Raw genomic sequence first — 19564 nt, forward strand, 5'->3', positions numbered from 1 at the left:
ATGTTCTATGTATTACGTACTGTATTCTTCAACCACAAAGTAAGCTAGAGAAAAGAAAATGTTTTTTCAAATTGTGCAGATATTCAAAAATGTTTCCAATGTAGTTATTGAAAAAAATATCTGCGTGTGAGTGGACCCGTGCAGTTCAAACCCATGTTGTTCAAGGTCAGCTGTGCTTAACATTCAAGACAGCATCATGTCCCTTAGTCACATGTTTCCTATCTGGCAGCAAGGTAGGATTTGGGCCTGAAATGCAAACTCTCCATCCAGTTCAGAGTCCTCAGGGCCATCACCAGGCAGCACCTGTGTAGACAAGCTGTGGTCTGTATGCCACCAGACTCCAATGGCACAGAATTTGCGCAGCCAGCTCCGCAGCCCTGACTACACTGTGTGGGCTCTGGCAGTCTTACTGCCTCCCATGTGGACAATTAACAGCTTCCTGTTGCCATGCCCCCTGTCTTAGGACACTGGGGAGAGGAAACGACCCCCAGCGAGACACGGTCTCTATCATCAGTGTGTGTTTAGGCTACATCCACATCCACTTTGCCTAAAGCCTGTTCAGACATGTCTGTTCTATTTGATGCCATCAACCTTTCCACTCCCAACTGGGACTAGGTTTTGGATTTACAATTGTAGGTAGGGGAAGTGTTCCCTAGTAATAGCCATTCCTGTAAAATATCTAAGTGAAGGAGACAAGCTCTTCAACTGAGGCCTTCTTGAACATTCTGATTTCCATCCACGCTTCCCCATAAACCTGCCAACCATTATATTCCCATATTCTCCAAGTCCATTTGAAGCCCTCATTAGGGCTTCCCATGGAGTTCCTGTGTCAAAGAGTCCCAGAAACTTCTCTTCCACCAGTTCCTCCTCTCCCCCTTTGTGTGCGAAAAGCACTGGGCCCACAGAAGGGATGCCCCAGGACCCTGGTGCTTTTCTTGGGTCATTACATTCCCTGAGCAGCCCGATGATCAGGCGAGTCCAGGGCAGGCTTCTCATAACCCTGCCTGCCAGCTTCTTAAATTTCCCCAAACTGGGGTAAATCGAGCAGACATGTTCAGGGCTCTTGAATATTCAAGGAGCAGAAGGGGGGTCCCTTGGGTCCACCCACCCTTCTAGACCCCTGCTTCAACCCCATCGTGGGCTGTTTTATCATCTCATTTCTTAATAAGCACCTAATGCTTTCTATCTGCTCAAGAAGCTCCTGTCCTCTTCTAACTCTGTTCATTAATCTACTGTTTCCACTAACTTCTGTTAGACCCTGGAAGGGAAGATAGGCAAATACATCAAGCTTGTGGGGTTGTTGCTTGATTTGGCAGCAGTCAGGCTATTGGCTAGAATGAAAGATTTCACATGCAAAAGGGCCCCCCTAAGCCACACCATTGACCATGACCTAAGTCATGGTTATATTGAGAGGGTGAATATCCCAGTTACCATAAAGCCAGCCCTACATGGTTTGCATACCCAAGCACATCAGTTACTTTATCTAGGCTGCCCTGGTTGGCATTTATAGGGGGATTTGGACAGTTCCCCTTTCTCAAGGGAAGCAGACCCTACAGTAGTCCACCCAGCTGGCTTCTCAGGAATAACCCACGTGTATGGGGACAGCTGTCTGATGGCTCCATGGTGAGCTGCAAGTCCTGTATTGATGCGCAAAATATAGCAACTCTTACGCCATGCCTTCCATTGTCGGTTATTTTGTGGTTTGCCCTCCCCTGTGTCGTGGGTGAACTTCCTGGTGACCAGAGGCCTAGGAGGTGCTGCATAACTTCCTTCCTCCCGGGCAGCTTTGAGGCTGGTGGCCAAAGCCCAGGTGGACAGACATCTGACCTTGGTTTGTCCCGAAGATGTGACCCAGCACTCCCCCGTGCACGCATACCCTTGGAGATACTGTGGGTTCACTTCCACATTGAGTATCACAATAAAATGAGTCAAATGAATTTTTTGATTTCCCAGCACATATGAAAGTTACATTTACCTTACACTGGAGTCTGTGAGTGCACAATAGCATTCTGTCTAAAAAACAAATGCACATACCTTAATAAAAACCATAACAAATATGATAATGAAAAAGTTTGAAATATTGTGAGAATTACCAAAATGTGACAGAGTTGTTCCAGGTTGAGGTTTTTTCCTCCTCAGTTCTTGTCCCTGCTGCAACAGAGAAGTGAAAGACAGAGACACAGTAGTGAAGCAGAGTGAGTTTTATTTGAATCCTCTCCAGGGGAGGGCCAGTCAGTTCCCCACTGGATTTGTCGGGGAGTTCGTCACCAGGAGTGGGACCTCCTCTCCAGGGTTACAAGGAATTACCACGGCCTCCACCCCCAAGTTTGATAATTTGCTAGGACAATTCACAGAACTCTGGTAGGTGCTCTAATTATAACAGCTGTACTAAAAAGGGATTGCATTTTAAAACGCAGTTAGTTAAAAAGTAAGTTTCTTATACTCTTTAACAGACAATAACTCAGCTCACCTTGGGAGCAGAGCAGGCAGTCTTGGTCCATGTTCTCGACCTGGAAGCTGCTATCCTGGGAGGGAATCAGAGCAGTACATTTCTTGTCAATAACCCCGAAGGCCGTCTGGCAGGTCTGCGTCCCCAGCGCTTTGCCTCTCAAGCACCTATAAACCCCCTGGACAAGGCACCAGCACGGGCTCCCCCTCCCCCTCCTGGCCTGAGCCGGGAGCTCTGTCCTCTCACTGTATCCCTCGGTGAAAGCCTCTCCCTGGCTCTCCTCCCTTGAGTGTTTGTGAAGCTCATTCTTCTACTCCACAAACAAGAACCCCGGCATCAACGTCAGCTTTGTTACCAGAGAGGCAAGGGTAGGATGGGTCACCCTGAAGAGGCCATGGGGGACAGCCTCTGTCATGCTGGGGTGGCAGAAGCAGGATGGGGTCACCTTCTAAATCACTGGCCATCGAAGTGGGGCGGGGCTGGGGTTGGGATGTGAGCATATGTGGGGGAGTCGGGGTGACACGTGATGGAGCCGCCATCCCTGACTCCCACCCCAGCTGGGCCATGGGGGCACAGGAATCCGGTGTAATGGCATGGAGCAGAAGTCTGCAAACTTTCTGTGTAAAGGGCCAGATTAAGTTATTTCAGTCTTTGCCAGCCAAATGATCTGTCAGAGCCACTCAGATAGTGAGGCGAGGGGGGCCCAGGGCCAGGGGTCCAGGTCGGGGAAGGCTGCTCTCCTCAGGTCAGCTTAGAGGCCTGCTGCAGGTGTCAGGCTTGCTCCCACCAGCCTGGTCCTGCCCAAGTGCCTGGGCACCCTCAAGGCCACTGGCTCATTCCACACCAAGGGCAGATGTGGGCAGCAGCCTCACCCTGACACTGTGGAAACCAAGAGATTTCACGCCCCCAAAATAGACTTTCGGCTTTTCCGGAAAAAATGCAGAGAAAGGAATGGTTGGGATTTGCAGCTCTAAGGCCGAAGGCTGCTGGGGGGTGGGGGGTCCTGAGTGGGGTGGCAGAGCCCCCACGGTGCAGCTGTGGTCCCAGCACATCTGAGTCTTGCTGCCCCCAGAAGACCCTCTGGGCTTTAGCTTGACATACCCATTTACAGACTCATCTTGCCTCAATTTCCCTGTCTGTGAAGTGGGCATGGGAGCTCCGCCGGCCCCTTTCAACCCCACGGGCTGCTCTGGGGCAGGAGGGAGAGAGCATTTGCAAGGGTCCCTTGAGAGTCTCTACGGGTACAGCTGTGGTCTGTGATTGTACCTGAGCCTGGCCCAGTGCTGGGGCAGCAGTGCTCTGAGTCCCAGCCCAAAGGGTGGCCTCAAGCTTACGTGATACTCTCTCCTATGCAGTCTGTTCCTCCACAGAATGATTACACCTGCTTGAGAAGAGTTGTGTGGAATCACGTGTGAGTCTCATGTAAAGGATCCCTCACACGGCCGTCAGGCTGGTGCAGGGCGAGCGTGCTGCACGCATTGGCTTGTGGCTTCCCGATGCATACTTGACTCTCTGTAGAAGCCACACATAATTTACTGTCACACGGGAACTTCTTGTCCCTTGAGTATTTTAAAGGAAATTTCCAACTTGGAAAAAAAAGTGGTCACCACAGGTTCTGGAATAGAAATGAAACATCCAGAGGCTGCCAGAAAGGATTCCTCGGTGTAAAACATCGGTGATTCGAAGTCCTTGTCATCAAAAAGTCATCCACGCCCGTCATGGGCCAGGCCTTGTGCAGGCAAGACAAGACCTCAGTGCCCAGGACATGGGACACATGCCTACGCTCAACCTCAGAGCTCTGACGCCAGTGACTCAGCTTCCTCGGGCATGCACCTCTGCGGCTGGCACTGAGCTGAAGAGTTGGCCGTGTTTATCATTACCAAATGCTAGTGTGCACCAAGGAACATGACCTGTGATGGAATCCCTCCTGGACGGGAAGCTCAGAGAAGCATTGTCTTATGTCTCAGGTCCCCCAGGGAGTGGGGGGCAGAAGCGTGTTAGAATTGTGTGGGTACAGGAGCCAGGAAAGCCCCAAGAATGGGCAGCTCCACTGAATGTGGGAGTCTTTGGGCAATATTTGATTTGGGCACCAGGGCCTGGAAGGGCATTTCTGGAAGAGGGAACAGCACACACGAGCAACAGAGGCAGGAGACCACTTGGCCTGTGCCAGGAACTGCCCATGATGCAGTGTGGCTGAGCTTTAGGGTCTGGAGGAGGGGAAAGCAGGAGAGAAGGAGGAAGTCTGAGGTTTGTGCATTCATCTGGGTGAGGTCCCCTGTGGTGGGAACAAGGCCGGGCCCCTGGGATGGCCTGGGTGGGGCTTTCAGGCTCAGAGCAGTCAGCCTGGGAGCAGTGCCCCAAAGCCCAGCACCTTTATGATCCATCCTTTGCCATTCTTTTTATATAGTTTATGGCCAAGAGGAGTAGGACTCTGGTTTCAAAAAAGCAGAAAAACTGTAGACCTGGTCTGTGATTTACAGGGTGGCCCCCGTGAAGGGAGGCTGTTTGCCAAATCTGCAGGCAGGACCCGTGCACAGTCCAGCTCCGAGCACTCACTGGTGGTTGGCTTGTCAGGCAGCAAGAAGGAAGCCGTGCCACGCAGCATGCTCAGGAACAGCCACACACCAATTTCAGGAGCGCCCTTGCCACGCGCCCATCCTCAAGTTCCCAGGAGACAGGCCCATCCAGGCCCCGTCAGCACAGACAGCCAGTCCCACCAGGACCCAGAAAATGTGCCTCACTGACACTCGGCTCTTGAGTTTCTTCTTTCTTCCCTGGAAGAACTTGCCAGAAGAACACCATCTCATTGGAATGTGCACCAGCTGTTTACACTGGGGTCTGGCTGGGCCTGAACTTTGGAAGGATTCAGATGCCTGCCCTGTCATTCTTGCCACTGTCGGCTTTCCTTGTATCCTTCACATGACACCTGTATGCATGTGTGACAGGTGTGTTGACCCTCTGTGGCCCAGGGGTCGCTTGCATCCATTCAGTTCTGTTTCTTTAGCTCCAAGCAGGGTGCCTGCATGGATTAGGTGCTTCATAAATGCTGGTTGGAAAAGTGGATGTGAAGCAAAGAGCCTGTTTTAGGTTGGGGGGGTATAAGCACACAGGCACACATATGCATTTGTGCATGTGTGCACATGCCATGCTTACACACATGCACATAGGTATGCGTATAGAGACACGTGCATACATGCTCAGCAGTTACACACATACAGAGCTCAACCATGCCGCTGTGGACCTCAGCGGATGGAGAGAGGGCCAGAAGAAGTGCGCTGTGGGGCCTGCAGGTCCCTCCCATCTGATGCCCCAGGGGGAACATGGCAGGAGAAGCTGCCCATCAACCAGCCTTGGTACTGAGGGGAGCTGAACCTGTCGGGGGTGGAAGGACTGGGGTAAAAGGGGGTTCTGGGCAAGACCATGGTGAATAGTTGGTTCTGATTGGAAGCAGAAAGTGGGCCTTGCAAGGACAGTGAGGTTTTGGGAGAGGGCTGACAAGTGGGTGGTGGGGTTCACAGTGGGTGACGGAGGGTAGTGGCAGAGGGCACACAGACCCCAGGCACCATGAGCACACGTCACCCTCTGCAGGTGTATGTGAAGATGGCATTTCTCAAGGGCATCCGGTTTGTTGGGCATCCTGGCAAACGCCATCTGACCAAGAAACCCGAGTCTCAGCAACATCACAGGAGGGAGCCCTGTGCTTCTCTTCAAGAATTTCCCCCTTTTCAGGCAGCATCTGGGAAGCAGGCCCACAGGAATGGTGAGGGTGTAGGGCAAGGGGCCCTTGGGGTCAGACTCCTGCAGCACACACAGATGCACAGGGCTTTCACCTGGGCAGCCCCACCCCGGTGGGGACCTATTCTGACAGCAAGCTCCGAGGGCTGTCACATCTCCGCAGCCAAAGCCCTAGCTTACGGAGAAACAAGCTGTTGCCGGGACGGCAAATTCCTCAAACACCTGGAGGAGAATTTTGCCGACAGAAAGGGCCCCGTTGGGAGGCGCCACATCAGGCGCAGCGTGGTGGTTGAGGTAAGCTCAGGTTCTCACATGGGGCACTTGGCTAGGACCCTGTTCCCTCAATCGTGAGGCGGGGCCCCAGCGAGAGTTCGTGGTCCCTGCCTGAGCCTGGACCAACGCAGACCCCTCAGGTCCTGCTCTGGGCTTGGGGCAGCTGAGGGGGCTTCCTTGCTGGAGGACTGCCGCATCCCGCCTCTGCCTTCCTGCAGAGTGTGCTTTGGTGAAGTGGCCGGGGACTCAGAAGGGATACAGGGAAGTATCTCCTGGCCCCCATGCTGACCATCTTGGAGGAGGGCATGCCTCTGTCTCCTGACTCCCTATTTGTCGTAGGCAGTTATAAGGACTGTGAGTAGCATTGGGAACGATTCATTGGAATGGCCATGCAGGAAGGACACAGAGCCTGCATGGGGGCCTGGGCACTGGGGTCTCCCAGACCTCTTGGCTGTGAATCTAGGATCTGTCAGTGTGGGTCTGGGCGAGCGTCCTGGTATTACCACCCTGCTCCTTAATACGGGTGCTCACGCTCACCCCTCAGCGTGGGGAGGGCTGGAGCTAATGCACATGACGCCTTTGGATACTGGGCATGCAGTTGCAATGCTGCCTCATCTGGGGTTGCTCAGATGCATCAAGAGACCAGAGCCCTGCAAACAACTGCTTTCCTCCCTGATGAGGTCCTGGTGGTGCTGAGCACAGTTTCCATGGCCACCTGGAGTCACATGTGTTGGGTGTTCGCCTGGAGGTGGGTGGATCATCGCTGCCACTTCGTGGTTGGCATGATGGATTCCTCTGGCACAAGCATGTCATTGGATGAGCAATGTGACCCCAGGAGCCAGCACGATGGGATGGTCTCAAGAGGAAACTCAGAGACCTCTGACACTCGGCCCAGGAATGCTGTCTGGGCCACAGGAGGAGACAGCAGGGCTCCCTCTCCCCACCCCAGTTGCCAGGCAGACTTGAAGGCCTGGAATTCTGCTTCCTTTGTCTGCAGAAGAAACTTCTCAATGCACAGAAGAGGAAATCTCAAGAGACCCCTGCCGATGAGCTTTTCCTTCCGTTTATGCTTCTCAACAGTCTGCAGAATATGCTGGTGCACTTCCTGTAGGCAGCTCTGGGATTTGGGACGTGAGATTTAGGCATCTGAAGACTTGAAATGTCAATGTCAAAAATGAAGCATGATTTAGAGAAACGGGTTTTTGGACAGGAGGTGCCTGGTGCGTGGCTTGATAGAACAGGAAAGCCCTTTCCCAGCTTCACCGTGCTGGAGAGCTCTCAGTGCCTGGTTCATTTGGTGGTCCCACCTGAGACACCATGTGCCACCTGCTGGAAAAGGTGAAAATGACAGAAGTGGCTTTCCCAAGAAGTGCATGGTGGGGAAGATGGTGATGGCTGTGCCCCACTGCAGGCGCTGTGCCAGATGGAGGAGGGGCTGACATCTGGCTTCCCAGCTGGTGCAGGGACTGTGACCTTTTGCGCTTTTGCTGGAAGGCTGAGAGCGTTCAGTCCCCACAGCACGTCTCAGTCAAGTTTATGGGAACAAGGAAGAGGCCGACATACTCAGACTCCCGAGAGGAGCCTGGTGGGCGTCATGGGGGAAAGGGGAGGCCTGGCTTCCTGGCCAGAGGTGGGCTCTGGGGTGAGAGCCCTGGGCCCAAACGGAAACCACTGGATGGGTAAATGAGAGTGTGCCCAGGAAGGGTCTTTGTGGTGCCTGGCCTGTATGCTAGAGAAATTCAAGCTGTTGTCATCCAGTCATGTCATGGTCCACTGGGGGATCCTGGATATGAGCCAGGGACTCCCTTTCCATTTTAGGAACTGTGCATCAGCTGCTGAGTGAATAAATAAAAATGGTGCCATGGAACGTGGTTTCCCACTATGATGGAATATTACTCAGCCACAGAAAGGAATGAAGCCCTGACACACTGCAACATGGATGGACCACAACATCATACCGAGAGAAGCCAGACACAAAAGGCCATGTGTGTGTGATTCCATGTATAGGAAATGCCCAGAATGGGCAAATCCATAGAACAGACAGGAATGTGACTATTGCAGAAAAGTCCTGCTGAAGGTATTAATAGTGACATCATACTGGGGTCACGTTCTGGAACCCGGCCCGGAGCCGGTATTAGCACAGAGGTGAAGGAGATGGAACTCGGGATTGGCTAAAATAGGAGGAGCAAAGTCAAGGCAGACGGGCAGTGGAGAGAGGCTGGTCCTGGGGTCCCCTGGGAGCAGAGCTAGCAGAGGAGAGGGGCCCAGATGGCCCCAGGTGGCCAGACTGAGCCAGGGGGTGTGCTCACCACCAGCAGAAGGCTCGCGTTCTGTCTTTGGGGATCTGCTTGTTCTTGCCATTTCATACACAACACGTGTCGGGCTTTTTTCACTGAGCATGACGCTTTCAAGGTCCATCCACACTGTGGCATGAATCAGTGCATGAATTCATTTGTATGGCTGAGTAATATTCCATTGTACAGATAGACTGCATTTTGTTTATCCACACATCCATTGATGGACATCTGGTTATAAATCATTTTTATGATTATGCAGCCTTCAAAAGCGGCAGTGGGCTCACAACGGCCAGGCCTCTGCCCAGTGTCCCCATTCCCTTTCCTGACAAAGGACTGGCCTGGTAGGGCAGGGCTGCCAAGGCCCAAGCAGAACCTCAGAGGCTTGCGCTGGAACCCAGCTGAGTGAACGGCCCTGGGGCACCATGTCAGACCTGCTGGACAGCTCTGTGTCTTTGGAAGGGTGCGTGTGGCCTGTCAGCCCGGGCCATGGCAGTTTTGCTAAGGACTTGCTGGTGAGGTGCTTAGTCAGGGTGTCCGGTTGTGGCTTGTGTGGGTGAGGCAGGACCCTGTGCAGACCCCCAGGTCGGGTCCTGGGCTGAAAGCAGGAAGTGGATGTGATCTGGGAAGGTACTTCCTGGATGTACAGACATAGGGTAAGAGGTCCACCTCTGCAGCTTTAATAGAAGATAAAGGGGAGGTAGGTGGAGGGTGAGGGATAAGAAAATAGAACAAGAGCTGATTGTTCAATAGCACTGAGAAGATGTCCAACCCTGTCTGGAGTACACCTACTCCCACAAGGCAGGGAGGCCAGTCCCTTCATCACTTTAGAGATGACAAAACAGAGGCCCAGAGAGGTTAGGTCAGTGGCCGCAGGTCACCCAGCAAAGAGTGGGTGTATTAATTAGGGTTCCCCAGAGGAAAAAAATTCAATAGGAAATATTATATATATCTCTCTAGGAAGAGATTGATTATAGGATGTGGCTCACACAATTACGGAGGCTGACAGGTCCCATGATCTGCCATCTGCAAGCTGTAGACCAAAGGCCTGAGAGCCAGTGGTGTAGATTCCAGCTTGACTCTGAGGGCTGAGAACCAGGAGGAGAGGGAGGTCGCAGCTCAAGCAGCCAGGCAGAGAGAGAACTCAGCCACCCTCCATAACCAGGCCCTCATCAGCAGGTCAGACGAGGCCCACCCACCTTGGGGAGGGCATTCTGTTTTCCCAGCCCAGCAATTCAAATGCTGACCTCTTCCAGAGATGCCCTTCCAGACACCTCCAGGAGTAATGTTTGGTGTGGTATCTGGGCATCCGGTGGCTTGTTCAAGTTGACACATAAAACAACCTGTCACAGAGGGGGTGTGGGGACCCCAGGAAGCCGCCTGGCTGCAGCAGCTATGCATCATACTTTTGAGGTCTGACCTAAGGACAGGTGGCCCCCACTTACCAGATTGGTGAGACTGCCAGAAGAGGTCTGGAAAAGCCAGAACCCCACAGGGTTTGTTTTGGGCAGATGGCACCCTGAAAGGTATATCAGGTTAAATTCTGGGTGCCCCCTTTTAGGAGGACAAGCCAGCTGCCTTCTACTCTTTGGGGGAAGGGGCAAAAGCAGGAGCAGGGAGGGAAGAGACAGGAGACAAGGAAGGTGTTGGACAGTGCGACGGAGACACCATCCTCGGCAGCCTGCGTGGCCCCTTCTCTGTGCTCACAGACGTCAGATGGAGGTCCTGATAGCCTTCTTACCGCAGTGTTCTCCGCTCAGAGGGAGAAGCAGGGCTGAGACCTGGGAGGAAGGGGGTAACCAGGACAGGGTGAGGGTGTAGGAAGCATGACAAGTCTGGGAGCAGTTGCTGAGTTTGTTTGTGCAGAGCCTGGGGAAGGGAGAGTGATCCTCAGTTCCCCCTCCTGGGCCTGGGAGGTAGGCAGCCCAGTCCTTCTCTGTGCACCTGTGACACTGGCATCATCCTGTAGGGGATGGACTTGGAGCCATTGCCACGGGAGGGCAGCTGCCCCTGGCACTCAGTTGCCCCCCATATCTGTGTTCCAGCCTGAAGGAGCCCCCATGCATAAACCTACAATGCCTTGTTCTGACCCAGTGGTGAGTCCTTGCTCCGACCCTACAGAGGACGGTGGCCCTTACCTCTCCGGCACACACACACACACACAGTGTTGCAGCTGTCCTGCTGCTGAAGGGGGTGCCTACCCTCCTCAGGAGCTGAGGACACAGCAGCAGAGAATGTGATGTCCAGGTGCGGGACATCCATGAGCCGGAGTGAAGACGGAGCATCTACCCTGTGGGAAGGGAGGGCATACACTGTCGGCTGCAGGCAGGAGGAGGGCAAGGAAGAGAGGTCTTAAGGCCATGTTAGGGGAAAGCCCCAGGAACAAGGGTGACTCAGAGCCCTGGGGCAGAAGGGGGCACATGGGAAATTAAGGTGGGTTCCAGAAGGTGCCGCCTTGATCCTCTGAAATTGACATTATACCTGTTCATGATTAATGAAGAGGAAATGGTACAGAGGTACAGAGAGTGTCCAGCAAGCGCAATGGCCAGAGAAGGGCCAGTCACACACTTCTGCCTCAGTGGGTGAGGGTCAATTCTTCCTTATCCGCATCAACACTTCGAATTGTCAGTCCATTTAAATTTATCCATTCTATTAGGTATCTAGTGGTATCTCATTGCATTTCCATCATGATTAATGATGTCAAGTATCTTTTCATGTGCTTATTTGCTATTAGTATATCTTCTCGAAGTTCAGATCTCTAGACTTTATTGAGTTTAAAAAATATGTTCTGGATACAAGACCTTTATCAGATAAACGCTTTGTAAAGATATTTCTCCAAGTCTGTGGCTTGTCTTTCTTTTAATCATGTCTTTCAAGGAGTAGAAGTTTTTAATTTTGGTGAGGTCCAGTTAACCAATCATTTTCTTTTATGGCTTATGCTTTTATTATTGTATCTAAGAAATATTTGCCAAATCCTACATTTTCTTCTCAAAGTTTTATAGTATTAGGCTTTGCCTTATAAGATGGCTGTGACCCATTCTGAGCTAATTTTTGGAGACTGCAAGGTGTGGATCAACATTCATTTTTGTGCATCTGGATAGCCAGCTATTCCAGCACCATTTGTTGAAAAGACTATCTTTATTGAATTACCTTTGCACCTTTGTTGAAAATCAGTTTTCCGTACATGTGTGTGTCCATTTCTGGGCTCCGGATTCTCTTCCACTGAACATCTGTCTGTGTTGACACGAATACTACACTGTTGTGATCACTGTAGCTTTAGAGTAAGTCTCAATGACGGATGGTGTGAATCCTCTAACTTGGTTCTTTTTTATCAGAGTTGTTTTGACTATTTTTAGTCTTTGCATTTCCAGATAAATTCTGGAATTAGCTTTAGTTTCTCCAAAAGACCTTGCTGGGATTGCGTTAGATCTATAGATCAATTTGGGGAATAATTAACATCTTTGCATTTATTGTCTTCTGTCCCGTGCATGTGTTTAGCCCCCCATTTATTTGGGTCTTTGTCAGCTTCAGCAGCTTTTTGCAGTTTCCAGCGTACAGATCTTGTAGGATTGATTTATCTCTGTGAGCATTTCATCTTTTGTGTGCTACTGGCAAAGCTGTTAAGCCAGCTCTGTTCCGCCATGTGTCCTGCACCTGCATACAGAGCATAGTAAGAGCAGCCCCCTGCAGTCCTGGTTCTCAGCTCCAGGCACAGGCAGGGGAGGCAGGGTGTGCCTCCATGTGCACTTTCAACACCCCCTCTTCTTCCCTCCCCCCAGAGAAAGTCCACATCGCCATACTTAACAAGTATGAGTTCCAGTATGTGCAGCGGCCATGGTGCCTTACCTATTTTGATGCGGCCGTGCGAGCTCACGATGGCCTCGTGGCCTTGTGCTCTGGGCCCCAGGACACAGTGGGCATCATCGAGACTGTCCTGGGGGTGCACCAGAATGGCAGGTCCTGGGTCTCCACCAGCAAGATGGGCGAGCCCCTGGCTAGTGCACACACAGCCAAGATCCTCTCCTGGGATGAATTCAGGACATTCTGGATCAGCTGGCATGGCGGGCTCATCCAGGCTGGAGGGCTGGTTGGAGTGGGCATGGGGGGCCTCTGATGGGGGCCAGGGAGGATGAGATAGGATACTGCCTCATGTTGTTTATGTTGCCTGGAGTAGCTTACCAGAAAACCGTGGTGAGAGCCATGGTAGAGGAAGTGTGTAGGTATCTGGGATCTGAGGTGGCCAGGGAGAAAGTGAGTGTGAGATGAAATGGATGCTGGTGGTGCTTTCTGGATCAAGCAAAGGGGACATAGGGAAGGAGCAGCTAACATAGCTACCCAGAGAAGGGGCATAGCAAAACTGGGTTTTGAAGTATGAATAGTAGTTCAACAGGCAAAACAGGGAGTGGAGGATGTTCCAGGCAGAGGGAACAGCATGTGCACAGGCCCACAGGTTCCAGGGAGCCCAGTGACTTTGGAATCTGTAGATGCCATGTTTTGGTCTCTGTTAACCGTTTTAATGGATGAGGTGACTATAGTTTTCCTGCCAATGGCCGTATGGCATGTCACTACTGCCTGAGTGCCACTGCATACTTCCTTCCAGCATCCAGGAGGCTTGGCCTCTTTTTCCAGGTTAGCTACGGTCCAGGACCTTCCAGTGAGTCTGTCATCATGGCCTGGAACCTCCCCAAGCCACCAGAGGGCCGATTCCTTGGCTTCTCCACTGGCTGGGGCTCCTTGGGTGAGTTCTGCATCTGGGAGAAGGTGCAGGTGGATGGGAGCTGCAGTGAGGCCTTTACCCCTGGGGTCCCACACAGCACCCTCCTTGGGTCTGAACAGCCTACTGCCTGCATCATAGGTACATCTTCCCCACAGCCTGGCTCAGGGAGGATGGGGGCAAGGGCCCAGGCCAAGGGGGCACAGTGTTCACTCTAGGCTTGGGGCTTTGCTGGGGACCTGTGCTCCTGGGCCCTCCAGCCACACCGCCACTCACCTGACAAGCAGCTTTTAGTGCCTTCTCTGTGCTGGTGGCAGACTCAGAGATGATCCCAACCTTGTCCTCGAGGGGTTCACAAGCTGGCTGAGAAAGTGAGTCCAGACTACCCAGTCCAAGTCCTATGTGGGTGACCCTGAGGGGTAGGTGGGGAACTCTGTGAGGGCAGTGGGCCTAGAGGGCTGTGTGTGAAGGAGGAGAGCCCAGGTGAAGTCGCCCCGGTGTGAGGTTGGGGGCAGAGGCTCTGGGGACACTGGTGAGAGGGGCAGGCATTCGGAGTATTTACTGAGCAAGAGGAAGAGGCCATGGCTGGAGGTCTCTGGGTCTGTGGATTGCTTCCTGTAGCCTGGGCATGGGAGTGGTAAGTGGTAAGTGAGCACTGTATGACCAGTGTAGTGTTGGGTATTGAAGGGATTGGGAGAGAGTGAGAGGCCAGGCGTGGACAGATAGACTTGATTGAGAGGGGTCTTGTATTTCTTTTTTTTTTTTGTAGCAGCTGTTCTTTTTTAAATTAAAGTATCATTGACATACAATCTTAACTGATTTCAAATGTACAGCACAGTGGTTAAGCAGTACCCATATGATTAGTGTAGCTCTAATCATATAGTCACCCCCTCTAGTGTAGCTACTATCTAGCAGTGTAGAAAGATGTTACAGAATCATTGACAATATTCTCCATGCTGTACTACCATTCCCATGACCTACTTATATTATGATTGAGAATTTTTGTGCCCCTTGATTCCCCTCACTGTCCCAATCCCTCCCCCTTGGTAAACACTAATCACTTCTGTCTATGGGTCTACTACTGTTTTGTTCCTTCTGTTTCGCTTTGCTTTTTGTTTTGGTTTCATTAATCTACAATTGCATGAGTGACATTATGGTTACTAGACTCCCCCCATCATCAAGTCCCCACCACATACCCCATTACAGTCATTGTCCATCAGCATAGTAAGATGATATAAAATCACTTGTCTTCTCTGTGCTATACTGCCTTCCCCATGCCCCAGCCCTACATTATGTGTGCTAATCATAATGCCCCCCTTTTCCCCTTCTCCCTCCCTTTCCACCCATCCTCCCCAGTCCCTTTCCCTTTGGTAACTGTTAGTCAATTCTTCGATTCTGTGAGTCTGCTGCTGTTTTGCTCCTTCAGTTTTTTCCTTTGTTCTTATACTCCACAGATGAGTGAAATCACTTGGTACTTGTCTTTCTCCACCTGGCTTATTTCACTGAGCAGAATACCCTCTAGCCCCATCCATGCTGTTGCAAATGGTAGGATTTGTTTTCTTCTTATGGCTGAATAATATTCCATTGTGTATATGTACCACATCTTCTTTATCCATTCATCTACTGATGGACACTTAGGTTGCTTTCATTTCTTGGCTATTGTAAGTAGTGCTGTGATAAACATAGGGGTGCATATGTCTTTTTCAAACTGGGCTGCTGCATTCTTAGGGTAAATTCCTGGGAGTGGAATTCCTGGGTCAAATGGTATTTCTATTCTTGGTTTTTTGAGGGACCTCCATACTGCTTTCCACAACACTACTGATTTTTGTATGTTTATATTGTATCCTGCATCTCTATTGAATTCATTGATTTGACTTAGATTTATTTTTTGTTAGAGTCTTTAGGAATTTCTGTATATAAAATGATAACATCTGCAAATAGAGACAATTTTACTTCTTCCTTTCCAAGTAGGATCTTTTATTTTTCTTGCCTGATTGCTTTGTACCATGCTCTTGCCTGATTACCTCCAGTACCATGAGGAATAGGAGTGGTGGGAGTAATACCCTTCTGTTGCTCCTGATCATAGAGGTAAACATTTCATATTTTCATAATTTAGTATGATGGTAGCTTCCATAAACATAACATATGTTGCCACATAGGGCCTTAAAGATAGCCTAGAAGATACTGAACTTGGAACATTGTCAGCAATCAATATATTTTTTAAGAATGAATAATAGAATTTCTCATTAACTGTTGGATACATGACAACCTGGGAAAAAAATCAGTGTGGGAAACTTTCTAAGTCAGAGATGGCACATGGGGCAATCTGACTGACAAGGGGACTAGGTCCCCAACACAGAATATTGACATTAATTTCCTGACTGCAAAATGTAAATTTAGCATTTCAGTGATGTGAATAACACAAATTTGCATGATAATTAATCATGTAATTTTTCTCCTTTCTTGTACTAACTTTCACCACATGGAACCAGGGAACCTCATGGGAGTTTCTGATTTTCCTCTTCTGGGATTTTCAGAGACACCAGATCTGCAGCCCATAATATGATGTGCTTTTCCTCTCCATGTACCTGATCACTCATTATCCTGGCCACCAACTCTGACTCTCACCTCAAAATGATCATGTACTTCTTCCTCTAAAACGTGTCCTTTTCAGATATTTGTTTACCTACACCACCATCCCAAAGATGCTGCTGAACACACGGACCCAGAGGAAAGGTATAGTCTATGAAGACTGCATATTTCAGATGTAGTTTTTCATACAGTTTTAAGGGTGGGACCACTTTGTACTGCCTGTGATGGCCTGTGACTGATATGTGGCCACCTGCCACTCCCTGCATGACATGGTCATTGTGAACCCTCAGCTCTTTGCACTGCTGATTCTGCTGTCCTGGAGCATCAGTGCCCTACATCCTTCTGACAAACAATAGTGTTGCAGCTGTCCATCTACAAAGACTTGGAAATCCCCCACTATCTCTGTGACCTTAATCAGGTGGGCCAGCTTGCCTGTTGGGTGGTGGACCCTCCCTTGCGTCCTTTACACTAAGATAGCTTCCTCCATATGTGAACCCTCCTTAGCTAACGGGAACTATAAAGCATTTTATACCTGTGCATTTCACCTCTCAGTTGTCTCCTTATTTTATTGTACAAGTCTAAGACTGCACCTCAGCTCTGCTGAGACCCCCAGCTCACACTCCAGTGCAGCAGCCTAGGTGATGTACGCTGTGGTCATGCCCATGTTGAACCCCTTCATTTACACTTTCAGAAAGAAGACATAAAAACGTCTATGAAATATTTGCTGGGAATACTTTAGAAGGAACATTCACCCCATGGAGTGCCTGTGGTTGTCTAGCTCAAATCCTCAGAGTCAGGAATTGTAACTCTTTGATCAGACTGTGGAAGTAGAGCTTACATGTATGTACATTTATGCGTACATCAATTCTTGGCATACCACTACCTTAACTGCCCTACCTGAAAATGTCATGTTTAACACACAGTGCATTTTATAGCTGGTCATTGAATTTGATTCTCCTTATTAGGATCCTGTTCTCCAGTTCAGTGTCACTATGCCAAACATTGACCTTGTGAGAAGCCAGTCATCAAATGCATGTCTCTGAGAAGGTCTTCATTGAAAGACAAATTTTAATGAATGGATTGATGTATATGGCCCCAGAGTCAGAGGTAACCTTAAATATGATAAGGAGCAAACTTTTAAATCACACAATGTGTTATTGTGCACTCTGTTCATGTTACTTTTCATGCTGTGCATCTGCTCATTGGATGATGGAGAGTTGGTGTCCGTGTGTAGGGAGGTTTATACATATGAGTGATGGATTGGCTATTGAAAATATGTTTTATGGAATTTTCTTCTTGTTTCTGTGAAAAAACTTCCAGTGCTGCTAATAATATGACTCCTTGCATTGCTCTAAATGAAATATCTCCCTGTTTCTAAGATATATTATAACCACTAAAGTGATGGTGAATGTTCATTATCCATGTTATGCATTATATATCTTTTTATGCTCAGGAACCTATTCATCATTATGGCCCAAGAATGACTCAAAAGACAGCTTTGACTTTTGTTAAGTCATGTCAGTCACCTTTTTTCTACACAAACATACATGTCCTTTTGACATTTCCTGGTTATCTGTGAAGGAACCTATGAAACACTTTTTAAAACTGCTGTCTGAAATAAATTAATAACAGAGTAACCACAGATGCTCTCTTCAAAAAAGTAACAAATGCCAACAATAAGCAGCAGCAGATTATTAGAATTGTCTTTTTTTCTGTTCACTTTGATTGTTGCACGAGTTAGTTATTGCAGCATAAGTCACGCTAAAAGAAAATGATGCGATTGGATGGTAAGGAGTTGTTATGACCTGTGAGTCTGTAAACTGTGATTTTTAAGGCTGTGTATGACATGCATGGCCATGGTGCTCTTCTCTCTTAAACCAAAATATGATCAGTTAACTCTATATCCTTATATTTATCTTCTATATCATGGAGAAATGAGTATCAGGAGGGAATCGTTTGAATTTCCTTCTGCTGTCTCTATGTCTATATGTGACACTTTGCTTTCTTCCCGGTTAGAAGGCGCCTTTCCTGCCACTGCTCAGTGTGAATCAGCCATCGGTGCTCTAGATCCCACACTGATCAACGAGCCAGTAGATTTTTGCACCTGCTAACTAATGTACTGGAGTATAATTGCCTACTATAAGCGACACATATTTTTAAAATGTACAATTAGGTGAGTTTAAGAGGCCATACAAATATTATAATACACATTGAATGTTTCCATTTTGTTATCTTTCCATAAAATGCACAAGCTTTAGTGACATTTTTATGTAATAATTAAAATTTTAATTTCCCTAAGCCTCAACTTCCTTATTTCTGAAGGTAACATGGGACAGTAAACATAACTCCAGACAAATGTTGCAAGAAATAAGTGAAATGTGTGGACATACTTGTTGAGGCACAGAAAATGTTCATGGGGTCATGTGAGTTTGTATGTGTGTTTATTTGTATACAATATTATTTTAAATAAATATACTCACTCAGATATATGTACATAAATATAACCTCATGTTGAAACTTGAGAGCGTGGTGGAGAGGACAGAAGTGAAAAGAATGAACATGTGAATTGAATGAAATTAGAGGAATGTAGAATTTTTGACACAAAGATTGAATTAAACAGTAGACATAAATTTAAAGGATGAATTGCTTTTCATAGCTTAGTGCACCAAAGATATCAAAATCTGAAACACATTTCCATTTATGCAATAAGAAATACTCTAAATACCCTACCAGATAAAGAAGGTGAATAACTCCTAATTGATTTTAAATTTCTTCTACTTAATGTATTAGGACAAAAAATTCCCTAGCCTTCACCCAGTGAATGCTAAATGAATGAATTAAGGATGATGATTTCAGTTTCCTTAACAAAATTTTATTGGATAAATGTTTGTATTCAATTCCTAATGCTAATGTAAAATCACCACAATAGTAATTTAAACAAACACATTTATGCTTTTGGAGTTTTGGAAGCCTGAAATGGGTCCCTTTGTGCAAAAATCAAGATATTGGCAGGGCTGGGTTCCTTGTGTAGACTACAGGGAAGAATCTATATGCTTTCCTGTTCCAAGCTCAGATTATGGGGCAAAAAACCCTAAATCTGTTTTTTATAATTAATAAATACTTCACAATGAGGGACTAAGTGACAGCTCTGAACTTGTAACAATTCCTCATTGTTTGGCAAAGTTGTCACGAAGCCAAGTAGGGTGGGGCTCAAGATTTATATCAAAGGAACTTAGTCCTTCTTGTTGATCAGAAGAGAAATTTTGTGCAGATATCAGGGGTGTGTCTCTAGCACAAGTCAAAATTTTGTGGATTCAAGGGGTCCAATGAACTCAGGTTGGTCAGTCTTAAATTTGGAGAAAATTTTCATTTAGGGCTGGCATACAGTGTCGGGAAGTGAGGACTCTGGAAGCCAGCAGATTTCATAAGGAAGGACTAATAAAAACAAGATTCACTTGATTCTAACCTGGTCTATTGGGAACCCAGAATCTCCAGGAAAACTCTCCT

The sequence above is a fragment of the Manis pentadactyla genome, chromosome 12, assembly GCF_030020395.1.
Source record: "Manis pentadactyla isolate mManPen7 chromosome 12, mManPen7.hap1, whole genome shotgun sequence".
Lineage (NCBI taxonomy): Eukaryota > Metazoa > Chordata > Mammalia > Pholidota > Manidae > Manis > Manis pentadactyla.